We start from the raw sequence: 17,791 nt of genomic DNA on the forward strand, positions 1-17,791 counted from the left end.
AAAGAAGAATTCTGCAAAGGCAAATTGAAGAACAGGAACATTTGAAAATGGCGAATAGACCACTCAAGGATTATGCAGCACCCTATGAGAGAGGTTTTCGATCTAGTATTTCAAGACCTTCAGTGGAAGCTAATAACTTTGAGATCAAACCCGCAATCATATCTATGGTGCAGCAGAACCAATTCGGTGGAGGACCTCATGAGGACCCTAATCAACACTTAGAGGTCTTTTATGAAATATGTGGTACCATGAAAATGAATAGAGTTCCTTCAGATGCAGTTAGATTATTGTTATTTGGGTTTTCTCTAAGAGATAGGGCAAAGCAATGGCTGAATTCTTTGGCCCCTAATAGCATCACCACTTGGGAGCAGTGTGAGCAACAGTTTCTTGATAAGTTCTATCCACCAAGCAAAACAACTCATATGAGGAATTTAATTGCAAGCTTCAAGCAAACTGACTCAGAATCTCTTTTTGAAGCATGGGATAGATATAATAGTATGCTCAGACAATGCCCACATCATGGGTTGGAAAGATGGTTAGTGTTGCATACTTTTTATAATGGTATCAATTATCATACCAAAGTGTCCCTTGATTCAGCTGCTGGAGGGGCACTTATGAACAAAAGCTTAGATGAAGCTGAAGAAATCATTGAAAGTGTAACACAAAATCATCATCAATGGGCAAATGAAAGAAGTGGAAGCTATTCCTCTGTAAACCCAACAATTAAAGCATCAGGGAAGTTTGATGTAGATGCAGTCACTCTTTTGTCTGCAAAATTGGATGCTCTTACAAAGAAATTTGAGAATATGGGGACTAGTGCTAATATGGTCAATGCTATTAGTACATCTTGTGAAGTATGTGGGAGTTCAGAGCATTCAAATGACTCATGTCCATTGGGAGCTATCACTGCACAAATCAATCAACTTGAACAATGCGATGCAATCATGAGTTACAATCAAAGGCAGAACAACCCATATTCAAATACTTATAACCCTGGATGGAAGAGTCATCCAAATTTTTCTTACAGAAACAATCAAGATCAAGGACCATCCATGGGGGCAAGACCAAATTTTCAAGCTGGGCAACAAAATTTTCAACATCTATCTTCTCAAGGCTTACCAAAGTCAAATGTTGAAAAGATGCTTGAAGAAATTATCTCAGGTCAGAATGAAATGAAGCAAGATATAGCAAAGCTCATCCAGAGAATGGATAATTCTGAAAAGCATCAAAAGATCCAGGATAGTCAAATTGCCCAACTAGCTTCCTCATCATCCAGAGCACCAGGACAACTTCCAGGAAAACCTGATGTGAATCCTATGGAGCATTGCAATAGGATTGAGCTTAGGAGCGGACGGACCTTGGGAGACTCCCAAGTGACTGCTTCAAAAGGGATACAAAAAGAAGAAGAGCTCTCTCCTCCTATATCAAATCAGATTCAAGCTAATGAGGAGAGTACCATTGAGGTTGAAGAAACTCTTCCACTGAACCATCAGAGCAAAGCTGTCCCTTTTCCTCAAAGACTTACAATGCTCAAGAAAGATGAAGAATTTGGCAAGTTTCTAGAAAAAGTTAAGGAAATTTGTGTAGAGGTACCTCTTATCGATGCTATTCTGCAAATGCCTAGATTTGCCAAATTCCTGAAGGATCTCATGTCAAACAAGAGAAGAAGAGGAGAGGTCGAGACCATTGCGCTTAGTGAGGAATGTAGTGCTATTTTTGAGAAGAACACTTCTCCAAAACTGAAGGACCCAGGGAGCTTTTATATCCCTTGCAACATAGGAAAAGAATTTTTTGAAAAAGCTTTCTGTGATTTGGGGGCGAGTGTTAGCCTCATTCCTTATTCAATTTGTAATAAATTAGGTCTCAAAAACATTAAACTTACTACTATGGCACTTCAACTTGCCGATCATTCCTGCAGGTACCCTTTGGGTATTATAGAAGATGTGCCAGTAGAGGTGGATGGGAATGTTATTCCCACAGATTTTGTCGTGTTGGACATGGAAGAGGACCCTAGGATTCCTATCATATTAGGAAGACCTTTCCTTGCTACAGCTGGAGCTATAATTGATGTCAAAAATCATAAGCTTTCTTTGGTAATTGGTAAGGAAAAGTTGGAATATGATTTATCTAATATCTCTAACCATGTCTCGTCTCTTTTAAATGCTTGTAGCAGGTCAAGCATTTATAAACTTGAGGAATGGAATTTCCATCCTCATGGAAGGCCACCAAATGAAGAAGACAATGAGGTGGAGGATGTTGGGAGAAGATCTCCTAACAAAAACGAAAAGTATATCTGTCCTCCAAGGGCGAGAAAAAGAAGCGAATGATAAAGTTTGGTCGAGCTAAAGACCTTAAACAAGCGCTTCTTGGGAGGCAACCCAAGGGTTCTTTTAGTTAGTTTTGATCTGCATCTAAATCTCTTTTAGTTTGATGCATTCTTTTGATTTTTGTTTTCAGGTTAGGTGCAAAACGGAGCTTGGCCGTGTGCTATACACGGCCAGGAAAAAGTTGCAGAGAAGGGAAGTGCTTAGGCCGTGTCATCCAGACACGGCCGTGTAGCATCTTCCGAGGAGAAAAGGATCTAGGTCGTGTCTAAAACACGGTCGTGTAAAGAATCCCGAGAGGAAGGATGGAGAGGCCGTGTCCCAGACACGGCCGTGCGAGGAATCCAGAGGAGGAAGAGTGGGAGGCCGTGTGGATCTACACGGCCCGTGCAAAGAATCCCGAGAGGAAAGATGGGGAGGCCGTGTAGATCTACACGGCCCGTGTAGGAGAACTATGAAAGTCTTCTTCCTACCTCACACGGCCAGATCTTGGCCATGTTCCGCACACCCCCGACTCTCCAAAACATATTTTTCTCTCCCAATTTCTTAAAAACCCCTCTCTAATCTCTCAAGATCTCTTAGATCCGATTCTCCTCCTCTCTAAGACTTGGACTTTTTGTTCTCTTAACCTAAGATCTTTTGTTCTTTGAAGTTTTGTTCTTTGAGTTCCACAACTCTAGATAATTCTTCCCCTTTCTAAACTCATCAAGATGTCAAATATTTTGAAGAGACTTCGCAAAGGAGGGGGTGGATCTAGTGGAGACAAAGAGAAGGAGCCATCAAGGGACAAAGGAAAACAACCAGTGAAGGGCAAAGGCAAAAGGACTTCACGCAACGAAGGTAATGACAATGAATTCAATATTGTGTTTAGAAATGATGATCAAGTAACTAGATTTGCAATTCTTGTCAATAGAAAGATAGTGTGTACTAGATATATGGACCCAACTGTTCTTGATATGCTTGGAATTAGGGAAGATGTAGATTTGATGATTGGGTTTTTGGATTGGAGTGATATTATGTACACACATTTGCCTACATATCCTCGTCTTGTTTTGGAATTTTTAAGTTCATTGGATGTCCATTTTACTAATGAAGATGATTATTCTGGAAAAATCTCTTTTAGATTAATGAATCAAGAATTTCTATGGGCATTTAGTGACTTTAATTCTTGTTTCGGAATAACCACCGGTAGCCCTCGTAGGTTTGATCCAAGGTTTAATTGGAATCATTTTTGGAATGCAATAACTGGGTTAGATCAACCTTATGAGCCTTCAAGAGCTAAGGCCTCCCATATGCAAAACCCCATCTTTAGGTATCTACATAGAGTCATGAGTAAAACTATTTTTGGTAGGGGAGAGAGTGATGGGGTGGTTAAAAAGATAGAGCTTTATGCTTTATGGGCTATGCTTTATAAGGTTGAATTTGACTCTGGTTTTCATTTTGTTCAAACCATATTGAGATCGGCTAGGGCATCATCGGGATCGATTGTTTTTGGTGGTTTGATTACCCGAATAGCTTATAATTTAAATCTTGATGTTGATGGGTTGGAAATAATTCATGGTAATGACATGATTGACATTGATACATGTCTTGCTATGAAAATGATCGTTCGGGATGAGAATGGTTTCGCGTTTCCTAGGAGGAATGGTTCTCCTTTACCCCTTCCTTTTCCTGAACGAACTACTATTCGTAACCCGGCTAATTGAGTGATTTCTGAGTTAGATTCTGAGGATAACCCTTCTATACCTGGAGACACTGAGCCACATCATGAGCCCTCGTCATTTGGACACACGCAGCCTTCTAGCTTTATGGAGCCTGCTAGGCATTCTTTTGCATATGGCACGGGATCTTCTAGGTTTGATTTTTCGGATTTTCGTACGTCTCTAGAATCACTTCATGAGAAGCAAGATTCCCAACGAAAAATGTTGGAGGGGCGCTTCTCTTTATCTGATGATCAGTTTAGGGAGGTACAAAATCATTTTCAGTTTACGAGAAATTTTCAAGGTCAAGTGGCTGAGTTTGTGCAGGATTATGATACTGATCAGGCTAGGATGAGAGATTTTATGCAGAGTATGACGCTTACTAGCCAACAAGTAGATGCTTTATATGAGTATCATAGATCCTTGGGTGAGATTCCAGGTTTTCCTAGTTTTCCTATTGGCCAACCACGTCGTAGACCTCCTTTCCCTCGTCCACCTCCTCCACCATACTGATTTCATCGGGACGATGTAAAGTTTAAGTCTGGGGGGGTGTCATGTATTGTTTAGTTTGGTTTTCAGTTTTTAGTTTTTGTTAGTTTTTCATGTTGGTTCTTATTTTCATTGCTTGTTGCTTTATTTTGCTTGTTTTTGAAATAATCATGGCAAAAAAATTTTTGAGAACATCAAATCTTCACTTATATGCTTTCTTGGATTCAAGTGAAATGTTAGCACGATTATTGTCTTGATTCATGATGTTCGAATGATGCTAGTAGTAAACTTTGTGTAGTTCTTTTTTCTATCTTGGGAAGCATTAATAAGCTAAGAATCTTATGGTGATGAGTTTTAGTTTTGGTTCAACCTTAAGGATTTTATCTTCACTACACTTGTGCTTGACGCTTGAATAGTTGATGTCATTGAAATAGTCATGATTCATCTTGTTTGCTTAGTACTTGGTTTCCATGGTGATTTCTCAACTTTCATTTTGGTTACTGGATGAGGCTCAAATCATTAAAGCTCATTTGGAAAAATCAAAATATCCCAACATGTGTGCTAAAAGTACATTTGTGAATAAGTTTTGCACAATGCAAACACTTATAAAAAAAAGAAAAAAAATAATAATAAAAAGAATAATAAGGGATATAAAAAATAGTTGTCATGAGTGGAATCTAGCAAGTCACCCCTTTGAGACCGAGTTAGGTTACTGGGGAAATGACTGTTTAGCTTCTCTTGAGATTGAGCACACCTTTGAGACCTTGGGTTGGTTGAGAAATATGAACCAAGTGAATGGTGAGTAAGTGCCTATCACTGGTTACTTGTCGTTCACTGGGAACACTAGGACTTCAAATTGGATGACGACTTGACTAGGACATGGATTGAAACTTGAAGGGTATTGAGTTACACTGCGCACAAGATTCTTATGCTTGAACCATACTTTACTTGTTTCCATGATCATGCTTGTTAATGAAACTTTTTGATAGAGTTAGGAAAGTGCACTGGGTTTTATGAATGTGTTGTAGAACATATGAATTTAGACTGCAGCATTTTGCTTGAGGACAAGCAAAGGTTTAAGTCTGGGGGTGTGATGTGCGTAGATTATATACTCTTTTATGCATGTTTTTACGCACATTTACATATTTTGAGCATGCTTGATCTATGCATTTTTATACTTCCAGCTTTCCTTTTAGCATATTTACTCTTTTGGTTCGGAGATCTGCTTTTTGTGCATTTTCTGTACACAGGAGTTGATTTGGTGAAGAATCTACATCTTTGAGCATGCATTGGAGGAAACAAAGGGAGAAAGCACCGGGCCGTGTGCCTCACACGGCCATGCACTGGTATGGAGCTCGGGCCGTGTGGAGTTTGGCACCAACAGAAGAGGAAGATGACATGGCCGTGTGAACCTCGCACGGCCGTGTCAAGATTTGAAGTCAACCAGAGCAGAAGCCTTACATGGCCGTGTGGATCTACACGGCCGTGTGAAATTTCCAGAGACCAAGCAGGCTTCGGCCGTGTGCACCACACGACCGTGTAGCATTTCCAGAGACTAAGCAGGCTGTGGCCGTGTAGCATTTCCAGAGAGCAGGAGGGCCTTGGCCGTGTGGAGTCACACGGCCGTGCAGCTTTGGCAGAGAGGGAACTGGACATGGCCGTGTGAATCTCACACGGCCGTGTCACGGGGCCGTGTGGCGCCCGATTCCCTCCTCTATTTAAACCCTTCTTCATGAATTGAAAGGGGATCTCTCCCCCTTTGGGAGAAAGCAAGATTTGGTGGTTTCCTCCCAATCTTGGGAGGATTTCTGGGCGATTCAAGGGGAGATCTCGACGATTTCGACTCCGGAGCGAGGATTGGATCCGAAGACGAGGCTTCTTCGTAGATAAGTTTTCTCTTTCCCCCTCTTCTTGATTTCTTGGATTGGGGACTTAAGAAATGCTTGTAATTTCTATTTCTTCAGATTTTCTTCCTCGATTCATGGAGTAGATCTTGTATTCTAGGATTAAGGGAGTATTTGTATGATGGATTGATGTAATCTCTAATGGATTTGCCATTTTCTTGTTTCAATGACATTGACTTGCTTGTATCAATTAGATCTTGAATGATTAATGGTGATTTGTGCTTAATTCTCATTCTTGATTGATTGTTTGGATTTCTTGTGGACTTTGTAAAGATAAACTCTCACTCGATCATCCGAGGGATCCACGTGACAGGTGCAAGCCCGTGTAAGGACGTTTGAGAGATAATCTTGAAGAGGAAATGGGAATATTCAAGAGAGTAGGATGGATCTTGTGATTAGTTTCTTGTATCTTGATAGATTAATGAGTTGTGGGCTTCTATGTTGATATCCGAGGAAGGCATAGTAATAGGTGCGCTTCTGTGTAAGGACAATGTAGGTTCATGTCTAATTAATCCTATTTAGATACATTTCTCAGTCCTTAGCCGGTTGTCTATTGCAAGAGAGAACCGGCAACTTTCTACATGTTTGGCAATTGAGGGATAAGAATTAGTGAACCATTTACATTCAAGAAATCTTACAAAGAAATCGAAACTCCTAGAATCTCCCTTTATCATAACCTAAAACACTAAACTCTTGTTTGTTGATCTTTAAGACTAGATTTGTTTACCTTTACTTTGCTTTTGAAACGATTGGATAGTTGTTTAGCTAATTCGCATTGAGACATTTCTAGTGCTTATTCCAGTCCCTGTGGATACGATAATCTTTTATATTACTTGCGACATTTCCGTACACTTGCGGAGCGTAACACTGACTCATTATCATGTTCTGTGGGATGAAAATAAATTTTCATAAGATTAGGAATATTTTGCCTGGTAGGGTTGCTGATAGGCAAATCTGTCATCCAACGAAATTTAACTTTTATTTGGAACCACCAGATTGTTCTTCCCATCTCAAGTGGGGGCGTGTAGTAGAATGATAGCCTGGACAGAAGGGAGGAGTTTGCCTTATCCTTTGATGCTTGTGTGATTCACCCTTCGAGGCCTGTGATTGAGAAGCTCTTTCTAATCTGAGTTGATCCAACTCAGCTTGCAGAAAATCCACCTTAGCCTTCTGATGGTCTAAGTCTTGTTGTTGTTCTGATATCAGTAAACCATCCACACGAACCTTCCTAGTCCAGATGGTTATCTCTGAAGCATGCTGGGCTTTTAGATCATCTAATTTCTCAGTCTTTTGCTTCAACTCCAAATAGACTTTGTCTCTTAAAGCCACTTCTGACCGAACTTGGGACTGAGCTATTAACAAACGTACCTCTAGTTCTCTTTGGTGTGAATGATGTAGATCTAGAGCTTGCATAGCCTTAGCTAAGGACTTTTCCTTCTCAGATAACAATTGATCCTATAGGGGAAGATCGGAGGCCATAACTCCCAATAAAATCTTTAAAAGAGGGTAAAGCAAGAGAGTGCAAAGGTTGGTGTTGTAAGGGGTAGGATCACACTTTTATTTAACTTGTTGAATGTGTCACGAGATCACTGTAGAGGGTGTCATGGGATCACTGAAAAAGGTATCACAAGATTACTATAGTGAATAGTAAAAAGGATAGAAATAGACTTAGGTCAAGTCAGTCGGCTACACCTCCTTCGACTAGACTTGAAGGGGAGGCAAGTGATATGGGTTATGTTAGATGAGTCGAGCAAGTTAAGGAGGAATTAAGTCTAGAAAGATAGGAGAGGTATAATCGTCGGTCGAACAAAGGCCGAGTGATTGCCTCTATGTCCATGTATGCTCGACCGAGCAAAACCCGCCCTAGCATAAAGGCATTTAGCCTTATATAAGATTCACAGCATATGCCCGGCTGACCTAGGCCGAGTGAGCGCCTCAACACCCATATATGCTCGGTCGGGCAAAGCCCACCCGAGCATAAAGGCATTTAGCCTTATATAAGATTCACAGCATATGACCGGCCGACCGTAGGCTGAGTGAGCGCCTTAGCGCTCATAAATGCTCGGACGGGCAAAGGTCGCCCGAGCATAAAAGCATTTAGCCTTATATAAGATTCATAGCATATGACTGGCCGACCGTAGGCTGAGTGAGTGCCTCAGCGCTCATATATGCTCGACCGGGTAAAACCAGCCTGAGCATAAAGGTATTTAGCTTTATATAAGATAAACATCATATGACTGGTTGACCGTAGGCCGAGTGAGCACCTCAGCGCTTATATATGCTGGACCGAATAAACTTTGTCTGAGCATGAAGGTATTTAGCCTTATATAAGATTCACAGCATATAACCGGCCTACTATAGGCCGAGAGAGCTCCCACGTGCTCATATATGCTCGGTCAGACAAAGTCCGCCCGAGTATAAAGACATTTAACCTTATATAAGATTCACAGCATATGACCGGCAGACCACAGGCCAAGAAAGTGCCCACGTGCTCATATATGCTCGATCGGGGCAAAGCCCGCCCGAGCGTAGAAACATATTTAACCTTCTATATAATTCCCAACATATAACTGACCGATCGCAGGCCGAGTGAGCGCCCCAGCGCTCATATATGCTCGACCGGGCAAAGCCCGCCCGAGCGTAAAGACATTTAACCTTATATGAGATTCACAACATATGATCGGCCGACCATAAGTCGAGAGAGCGCCCACGTGCTCATATATGCTCGGCCGGGCAAAGCCCCCCTGAGTGTAGAAACATATTTAACCTTCTATATAATTCTCAACATATAACCGGCCGATCGCAGGCCAAGTGAGCCTCCCAGCGCTCATATATGCTCGACCAGGCAAAGGCCGCCCGAGTGTAAAAATATATATTTAACATGAAGTAGTCTTAACAGTATATATGATCGGCTTAAACGACTGACCGAGATATATTCAACAAGAAGTATTCTTAACAATATATACTACCGGCTCGAGCGACCGATCGAGATATATTCAGCAAAAGGTATTCCTAACAGTATACACGGTCGGATTGAGCGACCGGCCGAGACATATTAAACAAAGGTATTCTGAACAGTATACATGACACGCTTGAACGACCAGTCGAAACATGCTTAACAGAATATTTGGCAGGAAACATCTTCTAGAAGCTTCTTCAATTATGATGACATGTTATAAATGACAAAACAGGTACATCTGGGGTACAGAAAAGATTCCTTAAGGGATTATTACATGAAGCATAGGAGATGACTTCATCTCCTAACAAACCCTAACGAACCAGGGACCACCTCACAACTACGGAGGTCACATGAGGTGGTATAAAAGGGAGATCTTCTCCAATAGCAAGGTACACAAGTTCTTGCATCTAAACTCTATTTTCACTTCAGTTACTGTCCTTCTTTTCATTTTTTTTTCTTCTTTTTTTTTTCTTCTTCTTCTATCTAAGAGAGGAACTGACTTGAGCGTTGGAGGGCCTAGCCAGGGATCCCCACCCTGGTCCTAGGTCACTAACGCTTTGTTGGCTCATCTCACTGTGCGTAGGAGCATGGAGGAGTTTCTTCAGATTTGTAGAGTTCGTCTTCATTAGAGGTCAGCATCATTCATCAGAACTGTTGGTGCAAGTTGCACGGAATCAAACCTAAGTTTTGATGTTGTCAAAGGTTCAAGTTAAGTCTTGTTATAATCTAACAAGTTGACTGAGTGTGCAGGCTGTTTACTCAACCGGGAAAGACCTAGTTGGAGGCTAGGCAGGAGAAATCTTAGCAGATCATGAACCCAGGTGCAAGTCCAAGTGAGTTGAGAGGACCCGACGCTTGGCGATGTGATCGAGAGGTCTGGAGGACCGAAGATCAAGAGAAAAGTCCAGGCAAGCCGATCAAAGCTAAGTGAAAAGTCCAAACTAGATCTGGAAGATCTAAGTTTGGTAGGTAGGTTGAGGTAAACAACTGGAGGAGCGACAGTGAGGTCGGGTTCCCGAAGGGAACAACCTTAGGTCGTTAATCCAACTGAAGAAATCGGGAAGGTTTCCAAGCTGAGATCAAGACAGTTCTATTGTCTTTTATATTACTCATGCATTATAATATTATTGTGCTAACATTTATTTTGCAGAATATTTTGTCTAACACTGTTTTGTAGGTCCGGCTGGATCGGTCGACCGAACTAGTGAATAGGTCGACCGAACAAGGAGAGATCAAAGCAGTGATCAGATCAGACCAGAACAGATCGAGTCAGATCAAGTCTTGATCGGTCGACCGATAAATAAGATCGGTCGACCGATAAGTAAGATCGGTCGATCAAACCATGATGACTCAGCACAGGCAGTTCATCAGCATCGATTAGAAGAAAAAGGAAAAAGAGCTGATCGGTCGACCGAACCCATGGATCGGTCGACCGAACCAATCAACCATTAATGCATAGTAAATGTGAATCTCGGTAAATCTTGATGAACAGGGAAGGAGCCTATTCGGTCTACCGAATAAGGGGATCGTTCGATCGAACCCTTAATGATCAATTAATTACCGAAGATCGAATCAGTATTGGATCTGAGCCAGGAAGGAAGGAAGCTGGTTCGGTCGACCGAACATCGACTATCTTATAAATTAAAGCTCGAGGTCTGAGGCTGAATAATACTGTTTCTGATCATCTCAAAGCTCATCTCCACAAACGGACCATGCTATAAGTCTTCTACGACTCTTCAAGCTACTCCATCCGAAAGTACCAACCGAGCTTCAACCTTCAGTTACTATTGTTGGTATACTTTATTTGTATTGCACTTAAACTCATATAAGATAGTAGGATTGTTACTATCTTATATCTTTGTATCTGTATGATCTGCTTCTTTCCGAGGATTTTGAAAAGAAGAGTTATAGTGAATTGTCCATCGGTGCGGTCAAGAATCGCTGGTCTTTGAGTAGGAGTCGACCTAGACTTCGAACGAAGTAAACGAACTAGTCTTTCATTTTACTTTCCGCTGCACGATTCTATTTTCTAAAGTAAAAGAAAAAGTTTTGAAAAGCACAATATTCACCCCCCTCTATCACACTCATCCGATCTAACAATTGGTATCAAAGCCTCGTAAGCTCTGAAATTACTTAACCATTTTTCAAAGCACCTTTTTAAAACTTCTTCTTTTTATCAATTATTCTAGAATATTTTTTTTTCTTATTGTTTGTATTTTTCAAGCACTACTAATCCCAAGATGAGAGTCTTGGAAATCTGTTTATTATTCTTTTAAGGATGTCACACTCTTATCAAGAAGGATACAGCACTGTCCGACCTCCACTATTCAAAGGAGAAAATTTCAGTTATTGGAAGAATAGAATGGAGTGTTACTTGAAGTTTGATATCGAACTTTGGTTCACGATCTTGAAAGGCTACACTCCCCCACGAAAGACGGAACACCATTAGAACCAGAAGATTAGACTCCTCCAATGATCAAGAAGGCACAACTAAACTACAAGGCGATCAACACCATTCAGTGTGGGCTCACAATGGAGGAGTTGAACCGAGTCGGTTCCTATGATAACGCTAAAGAACTGTGGGACTCCCTAGTCAAACTACATGAAGGGACTGACAAATCTAAGGTAAATAAATGGGATTTGCTTTTAAATAACTTATTCAATATTAAAATGTTCCCCGGAGAGACGGCTTCGCAACTCTACGCTCGACTGAAGGACATCCTCAACGATCTCCATCTGATCGAACATAATCTTGAAAATCGCAACACAATAAGGTACTCGTTAAACGTTTTTTCGAGAATTGCTTTATGGGCATCAATTGTAGATACGTACAAAGTTTCTAAGAATCTTTCCATTCTTAAGTTAGATGAATTATTCTGTGAATTGGAATTACACGAACAACCTAACATAAGTCATGTCGAGAAAGGAGTAGCTTTGTATGCAGGTCCAAGCAAGGAAACTAAAACAAGAATAAAGATCGAGTCTGAAAACGAGTCAGACGCTAACTCAACAAATGAAGAAGAGTTAGTCAACATGGTCTAGAAATTGCTGACGAAGAAAAAATTCAGAAAAAGTGCCAAGAAGGCACTACTCAACCAGACCCAAAATAAATCAGAAGTGATTTGTTATGGATGCAACAAAAAGGGACATTTCAAAAAATAATGCTCAAATCGGAAGGAAGAAAGGGCTAAATCGACAAGACGAAAGAAAGCCCTCCAAGCAACATGGGACGAGACTTCTTCCGACGAATCTAACACGGAGCAGACAAAGCATTCGAGCCATCTTGCATTTATGGCAAGAAACGAAGATTCCGACTCCGAGTCCGATGAAGAGTACGAGTCTGAGATCGACATCAAGTCCGAAAGAAGCAACGGATCAAAAGATCCAAATATGGTAACGATTTATTTTAAGTCTAACTTGCTTAAAGTAGTTAAATGCTTGTTTAAAAAATTGTCAAAATTTGAAAAACAAAATAACTTGTTACTTAAGGAAATAGACCACCTTAAGTAGCAAGTTAACTTGAGTGACTCGACTAACCAAGTTCAAGACGAAACTTCAACTCAAGTTGAAAAACTTGAGGAAGAAAATTTCGACTTGAAAGGTCAAGTCGAGCGACTCAAGAAAACATTGGAAAAGTTCAAACTGGGGTCCAAGTGTCTAAACATTGTACTTGGATCACAACGAGCCGTGTACAACAAATCTGGACTTGGTTACAATCCTCAACAAACAAACAAATCATACTTGTCATTAATTAGTCAAAATGTTAGAAGTCAAGTCCAAGCATGAGTCCAAACAAAACATTTAACCAAACCAATTAAATCAAACCTATACTTAATCCCTAAGAGTCAAATTCATTACTTAGATAAACCTTATCTAAGCTATGACTCAGGGAGAGCAATTAGAAAAATAATCCAATCAACATGACTAACCAAACTCATACACTTAGGATTATGTTTACTTTCTGCTTAGAATGGTTAGATAAAAAAAGGTTTTACCAAACCCTACAACATACCATCGGAATGGATTGGGATGATAGTATGTCAAGGAAGCTTTGTCGAAGGCATGTCTAGGCTGAATCTTGTGTATTCTACCTGGTGCACTAGACTTAGTGGATCTGACCGAAGCTACCCCAGTCAAACATGAACTAGTTAGACCAAAATTTAGTATTAAGTTTTTTGAGCGGGAATAGTTTGGAAAGTTTTCAGCAAATGGTCCACCATTGATACACAAGAAGGTCATATGCCTCGCTACTGAACTGAAAATTTATCCTTAGGAAGCTTGCTTGGTTAACCCAAAGCTAAGTTTGAATCTAACATGAGTTCAATAACCTTTTTCAATAATTCAAATTAATTTCAAACCTAATTAATATCAAACCTAATTTAATTATTTATAAATATAAAAAAAATAAAAAAAACTTACTTTAAAAAAACTTAATTATTTTATAAACTTAATTAAATTATTTTAAAAACTTAATTATTTTAAAAACTTAATTAAAAATTATTTTAAAAAAAATTAAATTATTTTAAAAACTTAATTAAAATTATTTTAAAAAAACTTAATTATTTTAAAACTTAATCATTTTAAAACTTATTAAACTTATTTTAAAACTTGATTAATTAAATTTTAAAAAAAATATTCACCTTACAATTTCATCATAAGGATATTTTTTCCTTAATTTTTTCTAACCATGCTTGAACTTTTAGGTTGTCGTCAATTTTAAGGGGAGATTTGAGCAAAAATTTTAAAATTTCACCTTACAATTTTACAAGTATCACTGTATTTTTCATCTTGGTGAAAATTTTTCAAAATTTTTATAACTTTTTAAGTTCATTAACTTTTCGAAGTTTCTTCAACAATTTACTTTATATTTTGCTCTTATAATAATAAATAAAATATATTCACAATTTTAATGTTTTCTAAATTAAAACTTTCCCTATGCTAGAATTTTTTCTTTGCTATTTTTCTAAAATCTTATATTCATCAACTTTTCAAATATTTTTTTTCTAAAACTTGTTACAATTTTTAAATATTCAAAGACTCCTATATTTTTAAACCAGGTTGTTCACTTTAACTCAAAGGTTTTCTTTGAACTTTATTATTTTTCCTTGGTTTTGTGGGCTTTCCCTATTTTTGATGTGTGTCAAAGGGGGAGAGATAGTGAATTCAGGGGGAGTTATTTAATTCAGGGGGAGAGTTAAAAGTTAAATTGCTTGTTTATTTAATTTTTACATATTTTAACTTAATTTTGAACCTTGATTGCCAAACATCAAAAAGGGAGAAATTATTAGTGCAAGTTGCACCAGAATCAAACCTAAGTTTTGATGTTGTCAAAGGTTCAAGTTAAGTCTTATTATGATCTAACAAGTTGACTGAGTGTGCAGGTTGTTTACTCAACCGGGAAAGACTTAGTTGGAGGCTAGGCAGGAGAAATCTTAGCAGATCGTGGAACCCAGGTGCAAATCCAAGTGGGTCGAGAGGACCCGACGCTTGGCGGTGTGATCGAGAGGTCTGGAGGAACGAAGATCAAGAGAAAAGTCCTAGCAAGCCGATCAAAGCTAAGTGAAAAGTCCAAACTAGATCTGGAGGATCTAAGTTTGGCAGGTAGGTTGAGCTAAACAACTAGAGGAGCGACAGTGAGGTCGGGGTTTCCGAAGGGAATAACCTTAGGTCGCTGATCCAACTGAAGAAACCGTGAAGGTTTCCAAGTTGAGATCAAGACAGTTCTACTGTCTTTTATATTACTTATGCATTATAATATTCTTGTGCTAATATCTGTTTTACAGGATGTTTTGTCTAACACTGTTTTGTAGGTCCGGCTCGATAGGTCGACCAAACCAGTGAATAGGTCGACCGAACAAGGAGAGATCAAAGCAGTGATCAGATCAGATCAGAATAGACCGAGTTAGATCAAGTCTTGATCGGTCGACCGATAAGTAAGATCAGTCGACTGAACCATGATGACTCAGCACAGGCCAGTTCATCAGCATCGATCAGAAGCAAAAGGAAAAAGAGTTGATCGGTCGACCGAACCAATCAACCATTAATGCATAGTGAATGCAAATCTCGGCAAATCTCGACGAACAGGGAAGGAGCATGTTCGGTCGACCGAACAAGGGGATCGGTCGACCGAACCCTTAATGATCAATTAATTACCGAAGATCGAATCAGCATTGGATCTCAGCTAGGAAGGAAGGAAGCTGGTTCAGTCGACCGAATATAGGGATCGGTCGACCGAACATCGACGATCTTATAAATTGAAGCTCGAGGTCTGAGGCTGAAAAATACTATTTCTGATCATCTTAAAGCTCATCTTCGCAAGCGGACTGTGCTACAAGTCTTCTATGACTCTTTAAGCTACTCTGTCTGGAAGTACCGACTGAGCTTTAACCTTCACTTACTATTGTCGGTATACTTATTTGTATTACACTTAAACTCATATAAGATAGTAGGATTGTTACTATCTTATACGATCTACTTCTTTCCGAGGATTTCAGAAAGAAGGGTTATAGTGGATTGCCCATCGGTGCGGTCAAGGATCGTGGGCCTTCGAGTAGGAGTCGACCTAGACTTCGAATAAAGTAAACAAACTAGTCTTTCATTTTACTTTCTGCTGCACGATTCTGTTTTCTAAAGTAAAAGAAAAAGTTTTGAAAAGCGCGATATTCACCTCCCCCCCTCTATCGCACTCATCCGATCGAACAAGAACCAGTGCACATCTTCGCAACTTTCAGACAGGATCACTGACTAACTAAGTGAACACTGCTATCATCTGATAATTAGTTAGTAACTAACAATTAGACACTTAAGGACAATTTCTAGTTGATTAGATTAATTTTAAATAATATTAAGTTCAGGGGGAGAATATCTAAAAACAACTTTCAAAGTATTTTTTTCATAACTTTTTTTTTCAAAATGTTTTGAAAAACTAATTTGAAAATTGTTTCAATTTTTGTAAACTACTTTTAAACCAACTTTAAAAGATATTTTTGAATAGTTTTTGAAAAAGTTTCATTCTTGCAAAACCTAGTCTTTTAACAGTTTCATCCTTGAAATTTTTTGAAAAGTTTCATTCTTGCAAAACCTAATCTTTTAAAAGTTTCATCCTTGAAATTTTTTGAAAAGTTTCATTCTTGCAGAACTTATTTTAAAATTTCTTTAAAACTTATTCATGTTTTAAGAGCATCTTACAAATATTCTCTAGGCTTGAAATTCTTGTCTAAAGTATTTTGAAAAGTTGGTAGATCTTGAAAATGATTTTAACATCTATTTACCTTTAAAGTTAGCTATGTAAAGGTTAGCTTTTAAACTTAGTATAAATCTCCAAAAGCTTTCCTTTCATTTACAAGTGGTTTGCAAACTTTGCTTTTGATTAGTTTGAACAAGTTTTCTTTAAACTTCTCCAATAATTCTATTTTTTTTTATGTTGCCAAAATTTCACCTCTTTCCCTCATTACTTTACTTAGCATTGTTTTACTCATTTTTTTTTGATGAATTTCAAAGGAGGGTTAGGGATTAAGTTAGCAAACAAAAAAAAAATCAGAAAATCAGAATAACTTAACCCAAAAAAATGATCAAGAGAACAAAATCAATTACCTCAAACTTTTTGTTTCTCTTAAAAATCATTTCCTTCATGTTTATTTTGTTAACTTAACTCAGGTTGTCATTACATCAAACAGGGGGAAATTGTTGATGTAGTTTACACTAATGATCTCAGGTTTTGATGAATGACAAATAAGTTAAGTTAAGTATAATTGTGAGCTAACCACTTTACCAAGTGTGCAAATAGGTTGACTGACCAACCGGATATATGGTAAGAAGTCCAGATAGGTTGACGGGCCAATTGGATATTTGGTGTGAAGTTCAAATAGGTTAACCAGCCGATCAGATATCTGGCGAGAAGTCCAAATATGTCAACGGGATGATTGGATATCTAATAGAAAGTCCAAATAAGTCGACAGACTAACTGGATATCTGACAAACTGGTAAGTAAAGGTAAGTCATTGGAGGAGAGTGACTAAGTGAGAACGTGTCCCGGTTGAGGGGACAGTAGGTGTCAGTCCAGGTTAGGTCTATTTCGAATCCCTAATCTGAGACCTTGACTAGTTCCTGGTCCTGGGAGGACAGGAACTAATTACTACTACTCATTATTATTGTACTAACACTTGTCTTGCAAGTCATTACATGGTTTATTGGACTAACATTATTTTGTAGGACAAAGGAGTAAATTTACCTTCGATAAATAGTATCCAAAGGCACCTTCAAGCAGCTAAAGGTGCCTTAGTACTGTTCATCAAAGGCGCCTTCCATGGCTATGGAAGGCGCGTTCTGTAGGATGAAATTTGGACAAAGTCATGGATAGAGGCCGGACTATTCAGAATCAACTTTCTCAAGTTGGAGGCGCCTTCAATGGGTATG

General features: G+C 39.0%; 1 non-coding gene across 1 annotated transcript; it reads right to left on the bottom strand.

Moving 5' to 3' along the window:
* Positions 1-420: 420 nt before the first annotated feature.
* LOC121974012 lies at positions 421-526 on the bottom strand. Its single transcript, XR_006109899.1, has one exon. It is a non-coding gene; the product is annotated as a small nucleolar RNA R71 (small nucleolar RNA).
* Positions 527-17,791: the final 17,265 nt, after the last annotated feature.

The sequence above is a fragment of the Zingiber officinale genome, chromosome 4A (genome assembly GCF_018446385.1).
Source record: "Zingiber officinale cultivar Zhangliang chromosome 4A, Zo_v1.1, whole genome shotgun sequence".
NCBI lineage: Eukaryota > Viridiplantae > Streptophyta > Magnoliopsida > Zingiberales > Zingiberaceae > Zingiber > Zingiber officinale.